The sequence below is a fragment of the Drosophila simulans genome, unplaced genomic scaffold (assembly GCF_016746395.2).
Source record: "Drosophila simulans strain w501 unplaced genomic scaffold, Prin_Dsim_3.1 Segkk86_quiver_pilon, whole genome shotgun sequence".
NCBI classification, from domain to species: Eukaryota; Metazoa; Arthropoda; class Insecta; order Diptera; family Drosophilidae; genus Drosophila; species Drosophila simulans.
Window position 1 is genome coordinate 30,976 of NW_025416882.1, and position 19,025 is coordinate 50,000.

Below are 19,025 nucleotides of genomic sequence, written 5' to 3' on the forward strand. Positions count from 1 at the left end.
TTTAGTTTCTTCGATTTCCATTTTCGAGAATTTGTTTTTATAGGAAACGCCGTTGTTGTAGTAAGTACTGCCACAAATACGCACAACAACATTAATAATGTTAAAGTCTTTTTATGAGGTTGCCAAGCCCCACATATAAATAAAATAAAAGCCATCTACATTTTATTTTCACTTTAACTTTTGATTCCGTAGAATCATTTTGTAATATTTTTATTTTGGTAAATTGTATTTATTTGTATTATAACAAATGTTTATTAACGGTAAGGATATTATACAATAATGATCCTTCCGCAGGTTCACCTACGGAAACCTTGTTACGACTTTTACTTCCTCTAAATAATCAAGTTCGGTCAACTTTTGCGAAACAACCGTAACACGCAAGGCGTCACAGTGATCACGTCCGGAGACCTCACTAAATAATTCAATCGGTAGTAGCGACGGGCGGTGTGTACAAAGGGCAGGGACGTAATCAATGCGAGTTAATGACTCACACTTACTGGGAATTCCAAGTTCATGTGAACAGTTTCAGTTCACAATCCCAAGCATGAAAGTGGTTCAGCGGTTTACCCGGACCTCTCGGTCTAGGAAATACACGTTGATACTTTCATTGTAGCGCGCGTGCAGCCCAGGACATCTAAGGGCATCACAGACCTGTTATTGCTCAATCTCATTATTGCTAGACGCAATTTGTCCATTTAAGAAGCTAGTGTCCTTATAATGGGACAAACCAACAGGTACGGCTCCACTTACATAAACACATTCAAACACAATAAACATTTTACTGCCACCATGAATGAAGGCTACATAAGCTTCAGCACCATAATCCTGAAGATATCTATTTAATATATTTGAGTCTCGTTCGTTATCGGAATTAACCAGACAAATCACTCCACGAACTAAGAACGGCCATGCACCACCACCCATAGATTCGAGAAAGAGCTATCAATCTGTCTTACACACTTATGTTCGGACCTGGTAAGTTTTCCCGTGTTGAGTCAAATTAAGCCGCAGGCTCCACTCCTGGTGGTGCCCTTCCGTCAATTCCTTTAAGTTTCAGCTTTGCAACCATACTTCCCCCGGAGCCCAAAAGCTTTGGTTTCCCGGGAAGCGACTGAGAGAGCCATAAAAGTAGCTACACCCAATTGCTAGCTGGCATCGTTTATGGTTAGAACTAGGGCGGTATCTGATCGCCTTCGAACCTCTAACTTTCGTTCTTGATTAATGAAAACATCTTTGGCAAATGCTTTCGCTTAAGTTAGTCTTACGACGGTCCAAGAATTTCACCTCTCGCGTCGTAATACTAATGCCCCCAAACTGCTTCTATTAATCATTACCTCTTGATCTGAAAACCAATGAAAGCAGAACAGAGGTCTTATTTCATTATCCCATGCACAGAATATTCAGGCATTTGAAGCCTGCTTTAAGCACTCTAATTTGTTCAAAGTAATAGTACCGGCCCACAATAACACTCGTTTAAGAGCACTAGTGCAGGTTTTTAAATAGGAGGAACATATGAAAAAATACAAGTATTTAATCACATATAAGAACTCCACCGGTAATACGCTTACATACATAAAGGTATAGTACTAACCACAATTGTAAGTTGTACTACCCGTATGAAGCACAAGTTCAACTACGAACGTTTTAACCGCAACAACTTTAATATACGCTATTGGAGCTGGAATTACCGCGGCTGCTGGCACCAGACTTGCCCTCCAATTGGTCCTTGTTAAAGGATTTAAAGTGTACTCATTCCAATTACAGGGCCTCGGATATGAGTCCTGTATTGTTATTTTTCGTCACTACCTCCCCGAGCTGGGAGTGGGTAATTTACGCGCCTGCTGCCTTCCTTAGATGTGGTAGCCGTTTCTCAGGCTCCCTCTCCGGAATCGAACCCTGATTCCCCGTTACCCGTTGCAACCATGGTAGTCCTAGATACTACCATCAAAAGTTGATAGGGCAGACATTTGAAAGATCTGTCGTCGGTACAAGACCATACGATCTGCATGTTATCTAGAGTTCAACCAATATAACGATCTTGCGATCGCTTGGTTTTAGCCTAATAAAAGCACATGTCCCATAAGGTTCATGTTTTAATTGCATGTATTAGCTCTAGAATTACCACAGTTATCCAAGTAACTGTTAACGATCTAAGGAACCATAACTGATATAATGAGCCTTTTGCGGTTTCACTTTTAATTCGTGTGTACTTAGACATGCATGGCTTAATCTTTGAGACAAGCATATAACTACTGGCAGGATCAACCAGAATAATGTTTTTCCTTCATATTCCATTCATATTTTTTGAATCGAAATAAGCAATATAATAGATATATGGATTTTTCACTTTATATAATTCCATGATTTTTATTATATTGAATAAAATTCAATATTTCGCCTTTGGGTAAAATTTTAAATATATATTTATAAGTAAAATATCCATTCGATTACGGCCATTTTTATATAGCATTCGTAATCCATAATTTCATTTTTAATTTATACTTGTTTTACCAATATAACAAGAATTTCATATAATTATTGTAATATATATGTTTCTATAATTATATCTTTTTATATATACATATTTCATTATAAAATATCATTTTATTTCCAACATACATAATTATTGTATCCACACATGTACAATTTTTGTTTAACCAATATAAATATTAAGTTAAATCATTTGCATTTTGAAGATAAATTTAAAATTTATCTCTTTTCATATATCTCTCTGGTAATATATAACATAAAACCAAGCGCATATGATAATATTTCCACATTTAATATATAATTTTATATTTCTTTCATAAGAATCCATATTTGTATTATACCGTAACGATATAATAATCCAACTATACGGCAGGTAATAAATAAATATTTGCCTGCCTCCAAAAATTAACGATAATATATGGAAACGATTTGTTATTCTATATATAATAGAAACTTGACTTTTGTTTCAACGATATTATCTAAAAAGCGTATATTCCTATTATCCGCGGAGCCAAGTCCCGTGTTCTATAGAACTGAGAAACAAATTTGTACGGATAATAATATACTTTATTGTATGTAACCAATATAAACATAATCCGAAATAAATATTTCGAATAATGCGGGAGGTCGGCAACCACTGCCTACCTATAGTAGTTTTTGAACCCGCTGTCGTCAAAGCGGGTATTTTCAATTCCGTTTGCCACCCAACATACGGGCTATTCTCTTATATATTAAGAGATTATATGAACATTTCATTTTTTTTTCCATTATTCATATATAATATGATTATTTTTTTCTTTATACATATAATACATATTAATTTTCATATGTTTATTATTTAATTTACTCATATTATTGCCAAAATCATATGAATACATAAGTTTTGAACAATATGAGAGGTCGGCAACCACTGCCTACCTATAGTAGTTTTTGAACCCTCTGTCGTAATTCCGGTCGTTTACACTACTATACCCTCTCCCTATAATGGCTTTTCTCTATAATACTAAGAGAATGTGGGAATATTTCAGCATTTTTTTCCTTATACATATAATAATTAATCATTTTCATATGTATATTATTTAATTTACTCATATAATTCCCAAAATCATATGAATTCATAAGTTTTGAACAATATGAGAGGTCGGCAACCACTGCCTACCTATAGTAGTTTTTGAACCCTCTGTCGTAATTCCGGTCGTTTACACTACTATACCCTCTCACTATAATGGCTTTTCTCTATAATACTGAGAGAATGTGGGAATATTTCAGCATTTTTTCCCTTATACATATAATAATTAATCATTTTCATATGTATATTATTTAATTTACTCATATAATTCCCAAAATCATATGAATACATAAGTTTTGAACAATATGAGAGGTCGGCAACCACTGCCTACCTATAGTAGTTTTTGAACCCTCTGTCGTAATTCCGGTCGTTTACACTACTATACCCTCTCACTATAATGGCTTTTCTCTATAATACTGAGAGAATGTGGGAATATTTCAGCATTTTTTCCCTTATACATATAATAATTAATCATTTTCATATGTATATTATTTAATTTACTCATATAATTGCCAAAATCATATGAATACATAAGTTTTGAACAATATGAGAGGTCGGCAACCACTGCCTACCTATAGTAGTTTTTGAACCCTCTGTCGTAATTCCGGTCGTTTACACTACTATACCCTCTCACTATAATGGCTTTTCTCTATAATACTGAGAGAATGTGGGAATATTTCAGCATTTTTTCCCTTATACATATAATAATTAATCATTTTCATATGTATATTATTTAATTTACTCATTTAATTGCCAAAATCATATGAATACATAAGTTTTGAACAATATGAGAGGTCGGCAACGGTCTTTCCTCTATAATACTAAGATAATATGGGAATATTTCAGCATTTTTTCCCTTATACATATAATAATTAATCATTTTCATAAGTATATTATTTAATTTACTCGTATATAATTGCCAAAATCCTATGAACACATAAGAGAATACAATATGAGAGGTCGGCGCAACCATAATATAGTAGTTGATGACGAGGTGTTTGGCAACTTGATACAATTCTTTAAAGTCTTTATATCAAAAATTATATGATAGGGACAATATCATATGCGTCACTAAATTGATGACGAGGTGTTTGGCAACTTGACACAATTCATTAAAAGTTTTTATATTAATTATATGATAGGGACAATATCATATGCGTCACTAAATTGATGACGAGGTGTTTGGCAACTTGACACAATTCATTAAAATTCTTTATATTAATTATATGATAGGGACAATATCATATGCGTCACTAAATTGATGACGAGGTGTTTGGTACAGGAAAAAATCATTTATTTATCGAATCATCAAGCAAAGGATAAGCTTCAGTGGATCGCAGTATGGCAGCTGCTCAACCACTTACAACACACCTTGCCTGTTACAAAAGTCGTTTACAATTGATTCTAGGCTTTGTCATTGTATTAAATAATGCTTTTATATGTAACTAGCGCGGCATCAGGTGATCGAAGATCCTCCTAATTTACTATGTTACAAATTACATTGGCATCACATCCATTGTCGTTTATAAAATAAATTATAAACTTTAAATGGTTTAGAAGCCATACAATGCAAATTGCCCCTTATTTATCATTGCAGTCCAGCACGGATACGACCTTAGAGGCGTTCAGGCATAATCCAACGGACGTAGCGTCATACCACTGTTCGCTCGAACAAGTATTGTGCCATTGGTCCGTACCTGCGGTTCCTCTCGTACTACGCAGGAATGCTGTCGCAACAACGTTTTGTCATTAGTAGGGTAAAACTAACCTGTCTCACGACGGTCTAAACCCAGCTCACGTTCCCTTGCATGGGTGAACAATCCAACGCTTGGTGAATTTTGCTTCACAATGATAGGAAGAGCCGACATCGAAGGATCAAAAAGCGACGTCGCTATGAACGCTTGGCCGCCACAAGCCAGTTATCCCTATGGTAACTTTTCTGACACCTCTTGTTAAAAACTCTTTAAACCAAAAGGATCGATAGGCCGAGCTTTTGCTGTCCCTGTGTGTACTGAACACCGAGATCAAGTCAGCATTTGCCCTTTTGCTCTATGTGTGGTTTCTGTCCGCACTGAGCTGGCCTTGGGACACCTCCGTTATTATTTGAGAGATGTACCGCCCCAGTCAAACTCCCTACCTGGCAATGTCCTTGAATTGGATCATACCTGAGTAATTGGAGTTATACCAAATTTTCAAATCAAAAATACATAAATGCATCGTTTTATTAAAGAATTTGTTTGCGATTATATAACAAACTCGTGATACTTTGATCAAGAAGCTTGCATCAAAACCCAATACCATAAGATATAATAAATATATCCGTATAATGGCTAGGAAATGATACACGTTCCATTTAATCAAGTAAGTAAGGAAACAATAAGAGTAGTGGTATTTCATTGACGATACCAAACCGAGGTCTAATATCTCCCACTTATTCTACACCTCTTATGTCTCCTTACACTGCCAGATTAGAGTCAAGCTCAAAAGGGTCTTCTTTCCCCGCTAATTATTCCAAGCCCGTTCCCTTGGCTGTGGTTTCGCTAGATAGTAGATAGGGACAGTAGGAATCTCGTTAATCCATTCATGCGCGTCACTAATTAGATGACGAGGCATTTGGCTACCTTAAGAGAGTCATAGTTACTCCCGCCGTTGACCCGCGCTTACTTGAATTTCTTCACTTTGACATTCAGAGCACTGGGCAGAAATCACATTGTGTCAACACCCGCTAGGGCCATCACAATGCTTTGTTTTAATTAGACAGTCGGATTCCCCAAGTCCGTGCCAGTTCTGAATTGATTGTTAATTGATAATCGTTATAATTGATAAGAACTAATTGGTTTAACCCAAATAGTATTCTTAAAAATTTTAGCAAGAAAGTTCCACAATTGGCTACGTAACTAAACTATCCGGGGAACAAGTAACTAACATAAATGCTAGAAACTCTATTTACCCAGAACGAGCACATAAACCATGTTATTGTTTCCCAATCAAGCCCGACTATCTCAATCTTCAGAGCCAATCCTTATCCCGAAGTTACGGATCTAATTTGCCGACTTCCCTTACCTACATTATTCTATCGACTAGAGACTCTTCACCTTGGAGACCAGCTGCGGATATTGGTACGGCCTGTTGAGAAGTTTGCGTGTCCCCACCATAAATTTTCAAGGTCCGAGGAGAAAATATCGACACAACAGTATATGTCATGCTCTTCTAGCCCATCTACCATATCTCTCTGCGAAAGACTTCCATGGTAGTACGGCTATAAAACAGAAAAGAAAACTCTTCCGATATCTCTCGACGGCTTCTTTATGGTCGTTCCTGTTGCCAGGATGAGCACGAGGCCCATATTTAATAACAAACGGATACTCAACAGGTTACGGAATTGGAACCGTATTCCCTTTCGTTCAAAATTATTCAAGTGTATTATATTCGCTTTGTTTATATAGTTAGGCATTTTTGTTTTACTTGAAAATTTTCGGCTTTCGCCTTGAACTTAGGACCGACTAACTCGTGATCAACCACTGTTCACACGAAACCCTTCTCCACTTCAGTCCTCCAAGGTCTCATTCGATTATTTGCTACTACCACCAAGATCTGTACCAATGGCAGCTCCATGCAGGCTTACGCCAAACACTTCTACGCATACCATTGTACCTTCCTACTCACTAAAGTTTCAAAATTTATATCACAAGTAATATAAATCATCTACTTTAGCGGTAATGTATAGGTATACAACTTAAGCGCCATCCATTTTAAGGGCTAGTTGCTTCGGCAGGTGAGTTGTTACACACTCCTTAGCGGATTTCGACTTCCATGATCACCGTCCTGCTGTTTTAAGCAACCAACGCCTTTCATGGTATCTGCATGAGTTGTTAATTTGGGCACCGTAACATTACGTTTGGTTCATCCCACAGCGCCAGTTCTGCTTACCAAAAGTGGCCCACTGGGCACATTATATCATAACCTTGAACTTCATATCAAGAAAGTTAAGGTTCTTACCCATTTAAAGTTTGAGAATAGGTTAAGATCGTTTCGACCCTAAGGCCTCTAATCATTCGCTTTACCAGATAAGATTATTTTATATAATATTAAAATGCACCAGCTATCCTGAGGGAAACTTCGGAAGGAACCAGCTACTAGATGGTTCGATTGGTCTTTCGCCCCTATACTCAATTCTGACAATCGATTTGCACGTCAGAACTGTTTCGGTCTTCCATCAGGGTTTCCCCTGACTTCAACCTGATCAAGTATAGTTCACCATCTTTCGGGTCACAGCATATATGCTCAAGGTACGTTCCAGTTAGAGGCATAAATAATATAAATATACATTATACATAACTATATAGAACGCCCCGGGATTGTGTTAATTAGCTATAAATAGCTAAAAAACTAATCCCATTATTAGTCAAGTTAATTACGCTATTAGGTTTACATCCCAATAACTTGCACATATGTTAGACTCCTTGGTCCGTGTTTCAAGACGGGTCCCGAAGGTATCCTGAATCTTTCGCATTGTTAATCATACAAGAGCATATAATAAACACAAAAATCAATGATAATTATGCCATTATATAATTCCGAAAAATTAACGCTCTGTAATAATATAAATCTATCAGCACTTTATCAAATTAATAACATTTATTCTGTGTTAAAATGCAAGCAATTTAATTGGAATAAACTATAAGTTATATTTTATGATAAATTTGGGATATGCTAATAGATTACAATGTCCTTATATGGAAAAAATGCACATTATTCTTAATAATATTATTTAAATATTACAATTTTAATGATGAATTTTCCATAACGGATATTCAGGTTCATCGGGCTTAACCTCTAAGCAGTTTCACGTACTGTTTAACTCTCTATTCAGAGTTCTTTTCAACTTTCCCTCACGGTACTTGTTTACTATCGGTCTCATGGTTATATTTAGTTTTAGATGGAGTTTACCACCCACTTAGTGCTGCACTATCAAGCAACACGACTCTTTGGAAACATCATCTAGTAATCATTAACGTTATACGGGCCTGGCACCCTCTATGGGTAAATGGCCTCATTTAAGAAGGACTTAAATCATTAATTTCTCATACTAGAATATTGACGCTCCATACACTGCATCTCACATTTGCCATATAGACAAAGTGACTTAGTGCTGAACTGTTTTCTTTTCGCTCGCCGCTACTAAGAAAATCCTTGTTAGTTTCTTTTCCTCCCCTAATTAATATGCTTAAATTCAGGGGGTAGTCCCATATGAGTTGAGGTTGTATATATAACTATATTTTGCCATAAATTCTTTATATATAAATGATAAAACAATCAATTAAATTCGTTATAAATAGTTCCAATAGTTCTTGTAAGCAAAGTTATTTTTTATCCATTTAACGAACCAACGAAGAATAATAACATAACCAAGTTTTTTTTTTTTCGAATCATTAATAAGAGACAATTCTAGATGAAAAATATTTCAATTTTTTATGCTAGACATTTCTCAGTATTATTTGATTGAAAAAGAAAATATTTCTCTTCGTTTTTCACATTCAAATGTGAGATAATGTTTTTCATTTCTTTTTTAATATTATGAATAAAATCATTATTTAATCCAATAATATACCATATGCTTATAAAAAATTTATAAACAACTTAATTAGCATAGTCTTACAACCCTCAACCATATGTAGTCCAAGCAGCACTATAAAATTAATTAAAGTACATAACAGCATGGACTGCGATATGCGTTCAAAATGTCGATGTTCATGTGTCCTGCAGTTCACACGATGACGCACAGTTTGCTGCGTTCTTCATCGACCCATGAGCCGAGTGATCCACCGCTTAGAGTTTTATAATTCATTTTTATATAATGTCAATATTGTTTTTATTGAAAGAAATTAAAAATACACCATTTTACTGGCATATATCAATTCCTTCAATAAATTTATTTTTATACCTAAAATAAATGTTGCGAAATGTCTTAGTTTCATATAAGCATTATGTATCATAATAATCTGGTTATGGTTTGCTATTTTGGGTGACACATACTGCAAAATTTATATAAAACATTAACCTGATGGATGACAGGTACAAACATTGTATATTTTAGGTTGTTGCATTAGCCAACGTATGCTCATAACATAGATGAACAATACATATTCGCAACGCGTGTATATTATGGTCCATATACACACAAACTTATTTCGATTACCACATTCAAAATTATTTTAATTTTAATTCGACTTCCACTTTCGAATTTAGTTTAGTTTCTTCGATTTCCATTTTCGAGAATTTGTTTTTATAGGAAACGCCGTTGTTGTAGTAAGTACTGCCACAAATACGCACAACAACATTAATAATGTTAAAGTCTTTTTATGAGGTTGCCAAGCCCCACATATAAATAAAATAAAAGCCATCTACATTTTATTTTCACTTTAACTTTTGATTCCGTAGAATCATTTTGTAATATTTTTATTTTGGTAAATTGTATTTATTTGTATTATAACAAATGTTTATTAACGGTAAGGATATTATACAATAATGATCCTTCCGCAGGTTCACCTACGGAAACCTTGTTACGACTTTTACTTCCTCTAAATAATCAAGTTCGGTCAACTTTTGCGAAACAACCGTAACACGCAAGGCGTCACAGTGATCACGTCCGGAGACCTCACTAAATAATTCAATCGGTAGTAGCGACGGGCGGTGTGTACAAAGGGCAGGGACGTAATCAATGCGAGTTAATGACTCACACTTACTGGGAATTCCAAGTTCATGTGAACAGTTTCAGTTCACAATCCCAAGCATGAAAGTGGTTCAGCGGTTTACCCGGACCTCTCGGTCTAGGAAATACACGTTGATACTTTCATTGTAGCGCGCGTGCAGCCCAGGACATCTAAGGGCATCACAGACCTGTTATTGCTCAATCTCATTATTGCTAGACGCAATTTGTCCATTTAAGAAGCTAGTGTCCTTATAATGGGACAAACCAACAGGTACGGCTCCACTTACATAAACACATTCAAACACAATAAACATTTTACTGCCACCATGAATGAAGGCTACATAAGCTTCAGCACCATAATCCTGAAGATATCTATTTAATATATTTGAGTCTCGTTCGTTATCGGAATTAACCAGACAAATCACTCCACGAACTAAGAACGGCCATGCACCACCACCCATAGATTCGAGAAAGAGCTATCAATCTGTCTTACACACTTATGTTCGGACCTGGTAAGTTTTCCCGTGTTGAGTCAAATTAAGCCGCAGGCTCCACTCCTGGTGGTGCCCTTCCGTCAATTCCTTTAAGTTTCAGCTTTGCAACCATACTTCCCCCGGAGCCCAAAAGCTTTGGTTTCCCGGGAAGCGACTGAGAGAGCCATAAAAGTAGCTACACCCAATTGCTAGCTGGCATCGTTTATGGTTAGAACTAGGGCGGTATCTGATCGCCTTCGAACCTCTAACTTTCGTTCTTGATTAATGAAAACATCTTTGGCAAATGCTTTCGCTTAAGTTAGTCTTACGACGGTCCAAGAATTTCACCTCTCGCGTCGTAATACTAATGCCCCCAAACTGCTTCTATTAATCATTACCTCTTGATCTGAAAACCAATGAAAGCAGAACAGAGGTCTTATTTCATTATCCCATGCACAGAATATTCAGGCATTTGAAGCCTGCTTTAAGCACTCTAATTTGTTCAAAGTAATAGTACCGGCCCACAATAACACTCGTTTAAGAGCACTAGTGCAGGTTTTTAAATAGGAGGAACATATGAAAAAATACAAGTATTTAATCACATATAAGAACTCCACCGGTAATACGCTTACATACATAAAGGTATAGTACTAACCACAATTGTAAGTTGTACTACCCGTATGAAGCACAAGTTCAACTACGAACGTTTTAACCGCAACAACTTTAATATACGCTATTGGAGCTGGAATTACCGCGGCTGCTGGCACCAGACTTGCCCTCCAATTGGTCCTTGTTAAAGGATTTAAAGTGTACTCATTCCAATTACAGGGCCTCGGATATGAGTCCTGTATTGTTATTTTTCGTCACTACCTCCCCGAGCTGGGAGTGGGTAATTTACGCGCCTGCTGCCTTCCTTAGATGTGGTAGCCGTTTCTCAGGCTCCCTCTCCGGAATCGAACCCTGATTCCCCGTTACCCGTTGCAACCATGGTAGTCCTAGATACTACCATCAAAAGTTGATAGGGCAGACATTTGAAAGATCTGTCGTCGGTACAAGACCATACGATCTGCATGTTATCTAGAGTTCAACCAATATAACGATCTTGCGATCGCTTGGTTTTAGCCTAATAAAAGCACATGTCCCATAAGGTTCATGTTTTAATTGCATGTATTAGCTCTAGAATTACCACAGTTATCCAAGTAACTGTTAACGATCTAAGGAACCATAACTGATATAATGAGCCTTTTGCGGTTTCACTTTTAATTCGTGTGTACTTAGACATGCATGGCTTAATCTTTGAGACAAGCATATAACTACTGGCAGGATCAACCAGAATAATGTTTTTCCTTCATATTCCATTCATATTTTTTGAATCGAAATAAGCAATATAATAGATATATGGATTTTTCACTTTATATAATTCCATGATTTTTATTATATTGAATAAAATTCAATATTTCGCCTTTGGGTAAAATTTTAAATATATATTTATAAGTAAAATATCCATTCGATTACGGCCATTTTTATATAGCATTCGTAATCCATAATTTCATTTTTAATTTATACTTGTTTTACCAATATAACAAGAATTTCATATAATTATTGTAATATATATGTTTCTATAATTATATCTTTTTATATATACATATTTCATTATAAAATATCATTTTATTTCCAACATACATAATTATTGTATCCACACATGTACAATTTTTGTTTAACCAATATAAATATTAAGTTAAATCATTTGCATTTTGAAGATAAATTTAAAATTTATCTCTTTTCATATATCTCTCTGGTAATATATAACATAAAACCAAGCGCATATGATAATATTTCCACATTTAATATATAATTTTATATTTCTTTCATAAGAATCCATATTTGTATTATACCGTAACGATATAATAATCCAACTATACGGCAGGTAATAAATAAATATTTGCCTGCCTCCAAAAATTAACGATAATATATGGAAACGATTTGTTATTCTATATATAATAGAAACTTGACTTTTGTTTCAACGATATTATCTAAAAAGCGTATATTCCTATTATCCGCGGAGCCAAGTCCCGTGTTCTATAGAACTGAGAAACAAATTTGTACGGATAATAATATACTTTATTGTATGTAACCAATATAAACATAATCCGAAATAAATATTTCGAATAATGCGGGAGGTCGGCAACCACTGCCTACCTATAGTAGTTTTTGAACCCGCTGTCGTCAAAGCGGGTATTTTCAATTCCGTTTGCCACCCAACATACGGGCTATTCTCTTATATATTAAGAGATTATATGAACATTTCATTTTTTTTTCCATTATTCATATATAATATGATTATTTTTTCTTTATACATATAATACATATTAATTTTCATATGTTTATTATTTAATTTACTCATATTATTGCCAAAATCATATGAATACATAAGTTTTGAACAATATGAGAGGTCGGCAACCACTGCCTACCTATAGTAGTTTTTGAACCCTCTGTCGTAATTCCGGTCGTTTACACTACTATACCCTCTCCCTATAATGGCTTTTCTCTATAATACTAAGAGAATGTGGGAATATTTCAGCATTTTTTTCCTTATACATATAATAATTAATCATTTTCATATGTATATTATTTAATTTACTCATATAATTCCCAAAATCATATGAATTCATAAGTTTTGAACAATATGAGAGGTCGGCAACCACTGCCTACCTATAGTAGTTTTTGAACCCTCTGTCGTAATTCCGGTCGTTTACACTACTATACCCTCTCACTATAATGGCTTTTCTCTATAATACTGAGAGAATGTGGGAATATTTCAGCATTTTTTCCCTTATACATATAATAATTAATCATTTTCATATGTATATTATTTAATTTACTCATATAATTCCCAAAATCATATGAATACATAAGTTTTGAACAATATGAGAGGTCGGCAACCACTGCCTACCTATAGTAGTTTTTGAACCCTCTGTCGTAATTCCGGTCGTTTACACTACTATACCCTCTCACTATAATGGCTTTTCTCTATAATACTGAGAGAATGTGGGAATATTTCAGCATTTTTTCCCTTATACATATAATAATTAATCATTTTCATATGTATATTATTTAATTTACTCATATAATTGCCAAAATCATATGAATACATAAGTTTTGAACAATATGAGAGGTCGGCAACCACTGCCTACCTATAGTAGTTTTTGAACCCTCTGTCGTAATTCCGGTCGTTTACACTACTATACCCTCTCACTATAATGGCTTTTCTCTATAATACTGAGAGAATGTGGGAATATTTCAGCATTTTTTCCCTTATACATATAATAATTAATCATTTTCATATGTATATTATTTAATTTACTCATTTAATTGCCAAAATCATATGAATACATAAGTTTTGAACAATATGAGAGGTCGGCAACGGTCTTTCCTCTATAATACTAAGATAATATGGGAATATTTCAGCATTTTTTCCCTTATACATATAATAATTAATCATTTTCATAAGTATATTATTTAATTTACTCGTATATAATTGCCAAAATCCTATGAACACATAAGAGAATACAATATGAGAGGTCGGCGCAACCATAATATAGTAGTTGATGACGAGGTGTTTGGCAACTTGATACAATTCTTTAAAGTCTTTATATCAAAAAATATATGATAGGACAATATCATATGCGTCACTAAATTGATGACGAGGTGTTTGGCAACTTGACACAATTCATTAAAGTTTTTATATTAATTATATGATAGGGACAATATCATATGCGTCACTAATTGATGACGAGGTGTTTGGCAACTTGACACAATTCATTAAATTCTTTATATTAATTATATGATAGGGACAATATCATATGCGTCACTAAATTGATGACGAGGTGTTTGGCAACTTGACACAATTCATTAAAGTCTTTATATTAATTATATGATAGGGACAATATCATATGCGTCACTAATTGATGACGAGGTGTTTGGCAACTTGATACAATTCTTAAAGTCTTTATATAATTATATTATGGACATATATATGTCATATTTTTTTTTTTTTTTTTTTTTTTTTTTTTCTCATAATTGATGACGAGGTGTTTGGCAACTTGACACAATTCATTAAAGTCTTTATATTAATTATATGATATGGACAATATCATATGCGTCACTAAATTGATGACGAGGTGTTTGGCAACTTGATACAATTCTTTAAAGTCTTTATAAAAATTATATATAGGACAATATCATATGCGTCACTAAATTGATGACGAGGTGTTGGCAACTTGAACAATTCATTAAATCTTTATATAATATATGATAGGACAATATCATATGCGTCACTAAATTGATGACGAGGTGTTTGGCAACTTGACACAATTCATTAAAGTCTTTATATTAATTATATGATAGGACAATATCATATGCGTCACTAAATTGATGACGAGGTGTTTGGCAACTTGATACAATTCTTTAAAGTCTTTATATCAAAATTATATGATAGGGACAATATCATATGCGTCACTAAATTGATGACGAGGTGTTTGGCTACAGGAAAAAATCATTTATTTATCGAATCATCAAGCAAAGGATAAGCTTCAGTGGATCGCAGTATGGCAGCTGCTCAACCACTTACAACACCTTGCCTGTTACAAAAGTCGTTTACAATTGATTCTAGGCTTTGTCATTGTATTAAATAATGCTTTTATATGTAACTAGCGCGGCATCAGGTGATCGAAGATCCTCCTAATTTACTATGTTACAAATTACATTGGCATCACATCCATTGTCGTTTATAAAATAAATTATAAACTTTAAATGGTTTAGAAGCCATACAATGCAAATTGCCCCTTATTTATCATTGCAGTCCAGCACGGATACGACCTTAGAGGCGTTCAGGCATAATCCAACGGACGTAGCGTCATACCACTGTTCGCTCGAACAAGTATTGTGCCATTGGTCCGTACCTGCGGTTCCTCTCGTACTACGCAGGAATGCTGTCGCAACAACGTTTTGTCATTAGTAGGGTAAAACTAACCTGTCTCACGACGGTCTAAACCCAGCTCACGTTCCCTTGCATGGGTGAACAATCCAACGCTTGGTGAATTTTGCTTCACAATGATAGGAAGAGCCGACATCGAAGGATCAAAAAGCGACGTCGCTATGAACGCTTGGCCGCCACAAGCCAGTTATCCCTATGGTAACTTTTCTGACACCTCTTGTTAAAAACTCTTTAAACCAAAAGGATCGATAGGCCGAGCTTTTGCTGTCCCTGTGTGTACTGAACACCGAGATCAAGTCAGCATTTGCCCTTTTGCTCTATGTGTGGTTTCTGTCCGCACTGAGCTGGCCTTGGGACACCTCCGTTATTATTTGAGAGATGTACCGCCCCAGTCAAACTCCCTACCTGGCAATGTCCTTGAATTGGATCATACCTGAGTAATTGGAGTTATACCAAATTTTCAAATCAAAAATACATAAATGCATCGTTTTATTAAAGAATTTGTTTGCGATTATATAACAAACTCGTGATACTTTGATCAAGAAGCTTGCATCAAAACCCAATACCATAAGATATAATAAATATATCCGTATAATGGCTAGGAAATGATACACGTTCCATTTAATCAAGTAAGTAAGGAAACAATAAGAGTAGTGGTATTTCATTGACGATACCAAACCGAGGTCTAATATCTCCCACTTATTCTACACCTCTTATGTCTCCTTACACTGCCAGATTAGAGTCAAGCTCAAAAGGGTCTTCTTTCCCCGCTAATTATTCCAAGCCCGTTCCCTTGGCTGTGGTTTCGCTAGATAGTAGATAGGACAGTAGGAATCTCGTTAATCCATTCATGCGCGTCACTAATTAGATGACGAGGCATTTGGCTACCTTAAGAGAGTCATAGTTACTCCCGCCGTTGACCCGCGCTTACTTGAATTTCTTCACTTTGACATTCAGAGCACTGGGCAGAAATCACATTGTGTCAACACCCGCTAGGGCCATCACAATGCTTTGTTTTAATTAGACAGTCGGATTCCCCAAGTCCGTGCCAGTTCTGAATTGATTGTTAATTGATAATCGTTATAATTGATAAGAACTAATTGGTTTAACCCAAATAGTATTCTTAAAAATTTTAGCAAGAAGTTCCACAATTGGCTACGTAACTAAACTATCCGGGGAACAAGTAACTAACATAAATGCTAGAAACTCTATTTACCCAGAACGAGCACATAAACCATGTTATTGTTTCCCAATCAAGCCCGACTATCTCAATCTTCAGAGCCAATCCTTATCCCGAAGTTACGGATCTAATTTGCCGACTTCCCTTACCTACATTATTCTATCGACTAGAGACTCTTCACCTTGGAGACCAGCTGCGGATATTGGTACGGCCTGTTGAGAAGTTTGCGTGTCCCCACCATAAATTTTCAAGGTCCGAGGAGAAAATATCGACACAACAGTATATGTCATGCTCTTCTAGCCCATCTACCATATCTCTCTGCGAAAGACTTCCATGGTAGTACGGCTATAAAACAGAAAAGAAAACTCTTCCGATATCTCTCGACGGCTTCTTTATGGTCGTTCCTGTTGCCAGGATGAGCACGAGGCCCATATTTAATAACAAACGGATACTCAACAGGTTACGGAATTGGAACCGTATTCCCTTTCGTTCAAAATTATTCAAGTGTATTATATTCGCTTTGTTTATATAGTTAGGCATTTTTGTTTTACTTGAAAATTTTCGGCTTTCGCCTTGAACTTAGGACCGACTAACTCGTGATCAACCACTGTTCACACGAAACCCTTCTCCACTTCAGTCCTCCAAGGTCTCATTCGATTATTTGCTACTACCACCAAGATCTGTACCAATGGCAGCTCCATGCAGGCTTACGCCAAACACTTCTACGCATACCATTGTACCTTCCTACTCACTAAAGTTTCAAAATTTATATCACAAGTAATATAAATCATCTACTTTAGCGGTAATGTATAGGTATACAACTTAAGCGCCATCCATTTTAAGGGCTAGTTGCTTCGGCAGGTGAGTTGTTACACACTCCTTAGCGGATTTCGACTTCCATGATCACCGTCCTGCTGTTTTAAGCAACCAACGCCTTTCATGGTATCTGCATGAGTTGTTAATTTGGGCACCGTAACATTACGTTTGGTTCATCCCACAGCGCCAGTTCTGCTTACCAAAAGTGGCCCACTGGGCACATTATATCATAACCTTGAACTTCATATCAAGAAAGTTAAGGTTCTTACCCATTTAAAGTTGAGAATAGGTTAAGATCGTTTCGACCCTAAGGCCTCTAATCATTCGCTTTACCAGATAAGATTATTTTATATAATATTAAAATGCACCAGCTATCCTGAGGGAAACTTCGGAAGGAACCAGCTACTAGATGGTTCGATTGGTCTTTCGCCCCTATACTCAATTCTGACAATCGATTTGCACGTCAGAACTGTTTCGGTCTTCCATCAGGGTTTCCCCTGACTTCAACCTGATCAAGTATAGTTCACCATCTTTCGGGTCACAGCATATATGCTCAAGGTACGTTCCAGTTAGAGGCATAAATAATATAAATATACATTATACATAACTATATAGAACGCCCCGGGATTGTGTTAATTAGCTATAAATAGCTAAAAAACTAATCCCATTATTAGTCAAGTTAATTACGCTATTAGGTTTACATCCCAATAACTTGCACATATGTTAGACTCCTTGGTCCGTGTTTCAAGACGGGTCCCGAAGGTATCCTGAATCTTTCGCATTGTTAATCATACAAGAGCATATAATAAACACAAAAATCAATGATAATTATGCCATTATATAATTCCGAAAAATTAACGCTCTGTAATAATATAAATCTATCAGCACTTTATCAAATTAATAACATTTATTCTGTGTTAAAATGCAAGCAATTTAATTGGAATAAACTATAAGTTATATTTTATGATAAATTTGGGATATGCTAATAGATTACAATGTCCTTATATGGAAAAAATGCACATTATTCTTAATAATATTATTTAAATATTACAATTTTAATGATGAATTTTCCATAACGGATATTCAGGTTCATCGGGCTTAACCTCTAAGCAGTTTCACGTACTGTTTAACTCTCTATTCAGAGTTCTTTTCAACTTTCCCTCACGGTACTTGTTTACTATCGGTCTCATGGTTATATTTAGTTTTAGATGGAGTTTACCACCCACTTAGTGCTGCACTATCAAGCAACACGACTCTTTGGAAACATCATCTAGTAATCATTAACGTTA

At 35.4% G+C, this 19,025-nt stretch overlaps 5 non-coding genes across 5 annotated transcripts in view; all 5 read right to left on the bottom strand.

Annotated features, from left to right (window-relative positions):
• Positions 1-277: 277 nt before the first annotated feature.
• On the bottom strand, positions 278-2,272 carry LOC120285659. The gene has a single exon (XR_005544881.1). It is a non-coding gene; the product is annotated as a small subunit ribosomal RNA (ribosomal RNA).
• A 2,587-nt stretch (positions 2,273-4,859) lies between these two features.
• On the bottom strand, positions 4,860-8,823 carry LOC120285664. The gene has a single exon (XR_005544886.1). It is a non-coding gene; the product is annotated as a large subunit ribosomal RNA (ribosomal RNA).
• Positions 8,824-9,217: 394 nt separating this feature from the next.
• Positions 9,218-9,396, bottom strand: LOC120285669. The gene has a single exon (XR_005544890.1). It is a non-coding gene; the product is annotated as a 5.8S ribosomal RNA (ribosomal RNA).
• A 689-nt stretch (positions 9,397-10,085) lies between these two features.
• LOC120285657 lies at positions 10,086-12,080 on the bottom strand. Its single transcript, XR_005544879.1, has one exon. It is a non-coding gene; the product is annotated as a small subunit ribosomal RNA (ribosomal RNA).
• Positions 12,081-15,310: 3,230 nt separating this feature from the next.
• The window catches only part of LOC120285666, a 3,958-nt gene continuing 243 nt past the window's right edge, over positions 15,311-19,025 (bottom strand). The window contains exon 1 of the ribosomal RNA XR_005544888.1: positions 15,311-19,025. This exon is cut by the window's right edge and continues 243 nt beyond it. This is a non-coding gene — a ribosomal RNA (large subunit ribosomal RNA).